Source organism: Pseudoliparis swirei, chromosome 11 (genome assembly GCF_029220125.1).
Source record: "Pseudoliparis swirei isolate HS2019 ecotype Mariana Trench chromosome 11, NWPU_hadal_v1, whole genome shotgun sequence".
Classification (NCBI taxonomy): Eukaryota; Metazoa; Chordata; class Actinopteri; order Perciformes; family Liparidae; genus Pseudoliparis; species Pseudoliparis swirei.
Window position 1 is genome coordinate 10,209,700 of NC_079398.1, and position 6,000 is coordinate 10,215,699.

Here is a 6,000-nt window from a genome sequence, read left to right on the forward strand (position 1 = left end):
TGTATGCTTTATTGCTGAGCATTGCCACTTTCATTTCACTGCACACCCTGTGTGTGTATGTGACAAATAAAACATCTTGAATCTTGAATCTTGTATCAGGAATGTTCTCCTGTATCATGAATGTTCTCCTGTCTCAGGAATGTTCTCTTGTATCAGGAATGTTCTCTTGTCTCAGGAATGTTCTCCTGTATCAGGAATGTTCTCCTGTATGAGGAATGTTCTCCTGTATCAGGAATGTTCTCCTGTATCATGAATGTTCTCCTGTCTCAGGAATGTTCTCTTGTATCAGGAATGTTCTCTTGTCTCAGGAATGTTCTCCTGTATCAGGAATGTTCTCCTGTATGAGGAATGTTCTCCTGTATCAGGAATGTTCTCCTGTATGAGGAATGTTCTCCTGTATCAGGAATGTTCTCCTGTATGAGGAATGTTCTCCTGTATCAGGAATGTTCTCCTGTCTCAGGAATGTTCTCTTGTATCAGGAATGTTCTCTTGTCTCAGGAATGTTCTCCTGTATGAGGAATGTTCTCCTGTATGAGGAATGTTCTCCTGTATCAGGAATGTTCTCCTGTATGAGGAATGTTCTCCTGTATCAGGAATGTTCTCCTGTCTCAGGAATGTTCTCTTGTATCAGGAATGTTCTCCTGTCTCAGGAATGTTCTCCTGTATCAGGAATGTTCTCCTGTATCAGGAATGTTCTCCTGTATCAGGAATGTTCTCCTGTCTCAGGAATGTTCTCTTGTATCAGGAATGTTCTCTTGTATCAGGAATGTTCTCCTGTCTCAGGAATGTTCTCTTGTATCAGGAATGTTCTCCTGTATCAGGAATGTTCTCCTGTATGAGGAATGTTCTCCTGTATCAGGAATGTTCTCTTGTATCAGGAATGTTCTCCTGTCTCAGGAATGTTCTCTTGTATCAGGAATGTTCTCCTGTATCAGGAATGTTCTCCTGTATCAGGAATGTTCTCCTGTCTCAGGAATGTTCTCTTGTATCAGGAATGTTCTCCTGTATCAGGAATGTTCTCCTGTATCAGGAATGTTCTCTTGTATCAGGAATGTTCTCCTGTATCAGGAATGTTCTCCTGTATCAGGAATGTTCTCCTGTCTCAGGAATGTTCTCTTGTATCAGGAATGTTCTCCTGTATCAGGAATGTTCTCCTGTATCAGGAATGTTCTCTTGTATCAGGAATGTTCTCCTGTATCAGGAATGTTCTCCTATATCAGGAATGTTCTCCTGCATCAGGAATGTTCTCCTGTATGAGGAATGTTCTCCTGTCTCAGGAATGTTCTCCTGTATCATGAATGTTCTCCTGTATCAGGAATGTTCTCCTGTCTCAGGAATGTTCTCCTGTCTCAGGAATGTTCTCTTGTATCAGGAATGTTCTCTTGTATCAGGAATGTTCTCTTGTATCAGGAATGTTCTCTTGTATCAGGAATGTTCTCCTGTCTCAGGAATGTTCTCCTGTATCAGGAATTGTATCAAATTGACCCCAAGGGTAAAATATGTCAGTAAATATAAAGGTAACAGGAGGGTTAAACATTGAATCGGGTCAAATTGACCCGAAGGCATCAGGAGGGTTAAGAAATAATAATAAGCCGTGTGCTTGGGGGACCTGGTGACCACAGCACGAGCACACAGGCACGCAGACTGCTCAGACACCAGCAGCAACGTGCCCGCCTTGGTCAACATGACCTCTTCTGAGTTCCTGGAGACGCTTGTTCTACCAATTTAACGTTAACCAAATAAAACATTGAATCCAAATAACTTCATATGTCGTTTCTGGGCTACATAACGAGTGTTAAGAGTGTTAACCTAAGACGACGGGGACAACATAAAGAAAAGAGAACGGTAACTTATTGAAGGAGACGACACTCGTCTTGTTGCTTTGTTTACATGATGAACCGGTGGAGCCATCATCATCCACAAGGCGTTCTGTATTCATTTCCCACCACGTGTCAAGATAATGCTCAACATGATCATGACTTGATTGTTAAATCAACGTGACACATTCACATTCAGACGTGAAGTTGAACCCAGAGCCCGACCTGACTCAAGCCACACACCTTCACGTTAGCTCACTAATCCCAGGTCTTTCCAGGGAAACATTCTGCACGAGCAACACAAACGAACTGTTGCCAGAGGCTTGTAACGTGAATACAAACGGCTGCCCACCCGTCCGGGGCAGCCAGACGGCTTCTTGGCTCATGACGTGTTAGCTTAAGGATAATGCAGTTATTGAGCTAACCGCTAAATATCATAACGTTAGCATTGAGGTTAGCTAGAAAGCTAATGACAGCAGGCCGCACCCTTTAACTTCTCCTTTTTCAAACTGTGAAGACAAGCAAGTCGGTGGTCGTGAAATACCTTAACGTCCTCGGCAAAGCATGTGGTGTCATCTTTGCTCCAGTTATCCAGGAGTTGCTGTCTGTTTGTCGTGTCAGACATGGGCACTGCTAGCATCCTCTGTTCAATATTTACCTGGCAGTCGGCCAGTTGCCGTCTCTTCCTGGTCCCTCGCGAGCGGTCAGAGAATGGACCAATAGGAAAAGATGGCAAGTTCGAGACTGACCAATCAGAGGGCATCGCGAGCGGAGACACACACACAGTTGACAGACAGTTCTCTCAGCCTATCAGCGTTAATGTTTTCATAGTAGTGGGATTCGAGCGGCGCTGTTTTGATGCTGTACAGTTTCGTTGAAACTTTCGTTTAATTCTCTGTTTATGAAACTAAAGAGAGTATTTAAAATGTATGCAAGATAAAAATTGACAACAACTAAATATATAGTCCTTATAGAATTTAAATAATGTATACACACACATTAAACAAGTAAGAAAATAAAAGAATGTACATAACATAAAAATATTTAAAACAGTGAACAAAGCAAAGAAAGGAAGATGGTTTACCAACATGTGATATTTCATAGTGTTGAACTAAAAGCATAATGCTTAAAAGAGATTACCTTTCCATAGTCAGTGTGAAATATATTTCACATGCTGAAATATTTACTCATTCAGTGAATAAGGCCTCTTGCAAGTAGTGTATAAAACATTAGAGATCCAGTTTCCGAAGCAGTTAAATACAGTTAAGTAAAATGGGTGGGGCCTTCATTTTTAAGTCATTACAGATGATGTGTATTTGATTGGTAGGCTATAAATACAAAATATATACTGAAACTGAAATTGTTTCATACAGTAAATATGTTGAATATATTAGTGTATTTGTGTTCTTTTTCTGCCATTGACTTGAAATAGGGAGTGTAATGTAATGTAACATTACCATTTCAGTTTGTAGTCCAAAAAAATGTTATCTGAAAAAGGTTTTTAATGTACTGCAGCACATGATCACTAATTTCCATTAGGCTAACCCTGTTACTTGGGGATGGTAAAGTATTTAATTAAAAAGTCATTCTAAACAATCGCTTTGCATTTTTCCTGCCATCTCAATATTTGTTAATGCTGGTTTTATAAAAAGTCAAAATATGCAAATAGTAGAATTCCACAATAGTGAGTTTATTTGCTTGATGTTCTTCAGGTTTAATAGCCACGTTTACATTCTTAGTTTATTTTAATTTGCTGATTACACATGTAAATAAAGGCTGATGTTCGTGTTGGATGGTGCAAATTCTGAATTAATCATAGCACTAGATGAAATGTGAGGGAATTAAACAAATTAGAATGAATCCTGAGCCAAATGTGCCAAATGTTACAATCCGTCAGTTTATGAGACATTTCACTCAAAACCACAAGCGTCAACCTCGTGGTGGGGGATCAAAAGGATCATTAAATTCATGTTCTGTGGACCATGCATGTTCAACATGTTGTGCCAGTCCATCCATTAGATGGCAAGATATTTCACAAGATGAGTGAGAACTTTGACCTGCTGGTGAAGCAGGAGGAAAAGTCACCAAAGTCATAGGATTCATCCTCTTGGGACCATGAATGTATTTGCAAAATTGCGTGTTGATTAATCGGTGTTGAGAGATACCAATATGATTGATCGACCAACCTGGACACCCCAAGCGCCTATTTGCAACATGGGAGCAACGGTTTCTTTCAGTGTTACTTTTAAAATGCTCATCTTAACATACATATGAGTGGATGAAGCGCTTTGGAAATTCAAAGTAATGAAAAAAACGTTCAACTTCTGACCCGGGAGCCAAAAATTAAAACAAATTAAATATATACAAAAAGGCAATTTGACTTCCTGCTGTCTTCTCACCGTATCCTCCTGCTGTTAAAGCACCAGAAACAGTTAACTCCTGTTTTATCTCGCTAGAATTGCCTGAGCTCTTGTGCAACGCTTCTCCCCGACAATCAATTCGTCCCCCGTTCTGACACTGACTTTCAAAAGAAACCATATCTCACATGAATTCCTTTTCCCGTTTTGTGAAACTAATTCCTGAAGGAGGTCCCCGAACCAGTCGCTATACAGATATCCTATTCGTACTTTTTGGCTCATTCTCCTCCCTGTTTAAAACATGCAGCAGTTCAAGGTCCTCGAGAGGACACCTAATTACAATGTTCTAGCTGGAGGCAATCATAAAAAGACTAAGATCTCTAAGCTGCCTTTATTTCATCCAGTGGTTAAGCGGAAGCAGCTTCCTCACAGATATCATTTATGGATAACCACATTGCAGATAAAGTGCCGACGGTGAAGGATTTAGCAGACCTTCGATGCGCCCACTGTTTACCTGTATGCTCACGACCCCCCACAGAGATGTTATTATAATGTGGCTCCCAAAGGGGCCTGATGTGTGTATCTGACTGATGGATTGGATATACCGTGTGCTCTGAGGGTTAATTGAAGCCCACCTAGAGGTGAAGGATGGCGTCTTTTTCTTGGCTGACCTGGAAGTATGCATCGCACTGGTTCCCTGGATAAATAGCCAAAAGGGGATTTCCATTGGATTACGGATTATTACCGCAGAAGATAAAAAAGTCTGTGGCAAACAAAACATTCACAATGCTTAAACGTTTTGTGCCAACGGGTTAGGGCCTAACTTTTATGATTTTCCGAGGCGTAAATGCAATCAGGAAGTCTTAAACTTGGGTTAACCAAAGACCTTATTTCGGAAATCTAACCGAAGTCCCAACTGCATTAATGCGGACTGATTCCTGGGTTTTGGGCCTCGTTCCCGCATCCCTGAGGCCGCGCTCCTCCACATGGTCTCAATAGGACACCCTCATCCACCGGAGACAGATGCTATGGCGTGATGATTCAACCACTTTACATCAACACGTCAGGTCGTGAACGTTGAAACACTTTCTTTAAAAGAAAGAGAAAATGCTCTCTCTCAAATTAACTTGATATTTATGGAGTGAGAGAGAGAGAACATTTGTTCCACTTCCATTAACCTTTTCAAGAAGATCCTGGCAGTTGGCCAAAGCTGAGCTTGCCAGAAGAAGTCGGAGATTTATGTTTGAGTATAAGACTAATTTCAGCATATTGATATAATAAAAAAATCCTGATTATGATGTACAACTACTGAGAAAACTGTCCAGCAAGTGGAGGCAGGAAGGGTTGGGTGTTATTAGTATTACACAACAGATAAACTTGTTTTCTCATTGCAGTCCAGCATTTATTCTCTTCATGCTGGCTTTCAGCCACAGTTCCTGCCTTCCTCTTTCTTTAGTCAAGAAAAAAAATAAAAGAAAAAGGTAAAATGGAAGTGATTAAAAGTAGAGTAACAACATGTATCTATGACGCCTCTTGAAGGCGGTCGAGCTGTGTGTGTGTGTGTGTGTGTGTTCGTGTCAAAATCACATGTACATGTATGGGGGAAATGGAAAATGGCATCATCACCTCACACCTTCAAAACGATTTGAGCCTCGGGAGGTAATATAATATACATTATATATAGCATATCAACTAGATCGTTGACTTTAAGACCAGCGGGACAGATGGGTCACCACACCGGCAAATATGGGGGTCTCTGCGGTGGGAGGAGAAACAATCGGATCCATAAATCAGATCTGCTTAGTTGGTAATAAATGCGATGAGAG

General features: G+C 40.8%; 1 protein-coding gene across 10 annotated transcripts in view; it reads right to left on the reverse strand.

Moving 5' to 3' along the window:
- The window catches only part of kiaa1109 (KIAA1109 ortholog), an 81,178-nt gene extending 78,758 nt beyond the window's left edge, over positions 1 to 2,420 (reverse strand). For all 10 annotated transcript variants that reach the window (XM_056426697.1, XM_056426704.1, XM_056426703.1 and 7 more), the window contains exon 1: positions 2,362 to 2,420. The gene's annotated coding sequence lies outside the window, so the exon portion shown is untranslated. The remainder of the gene's footprint in view (positions 1 to 2,361) is intronic.
- Positions 2,421 to 6,000: the final 3,580 nt, after the last annotated feature.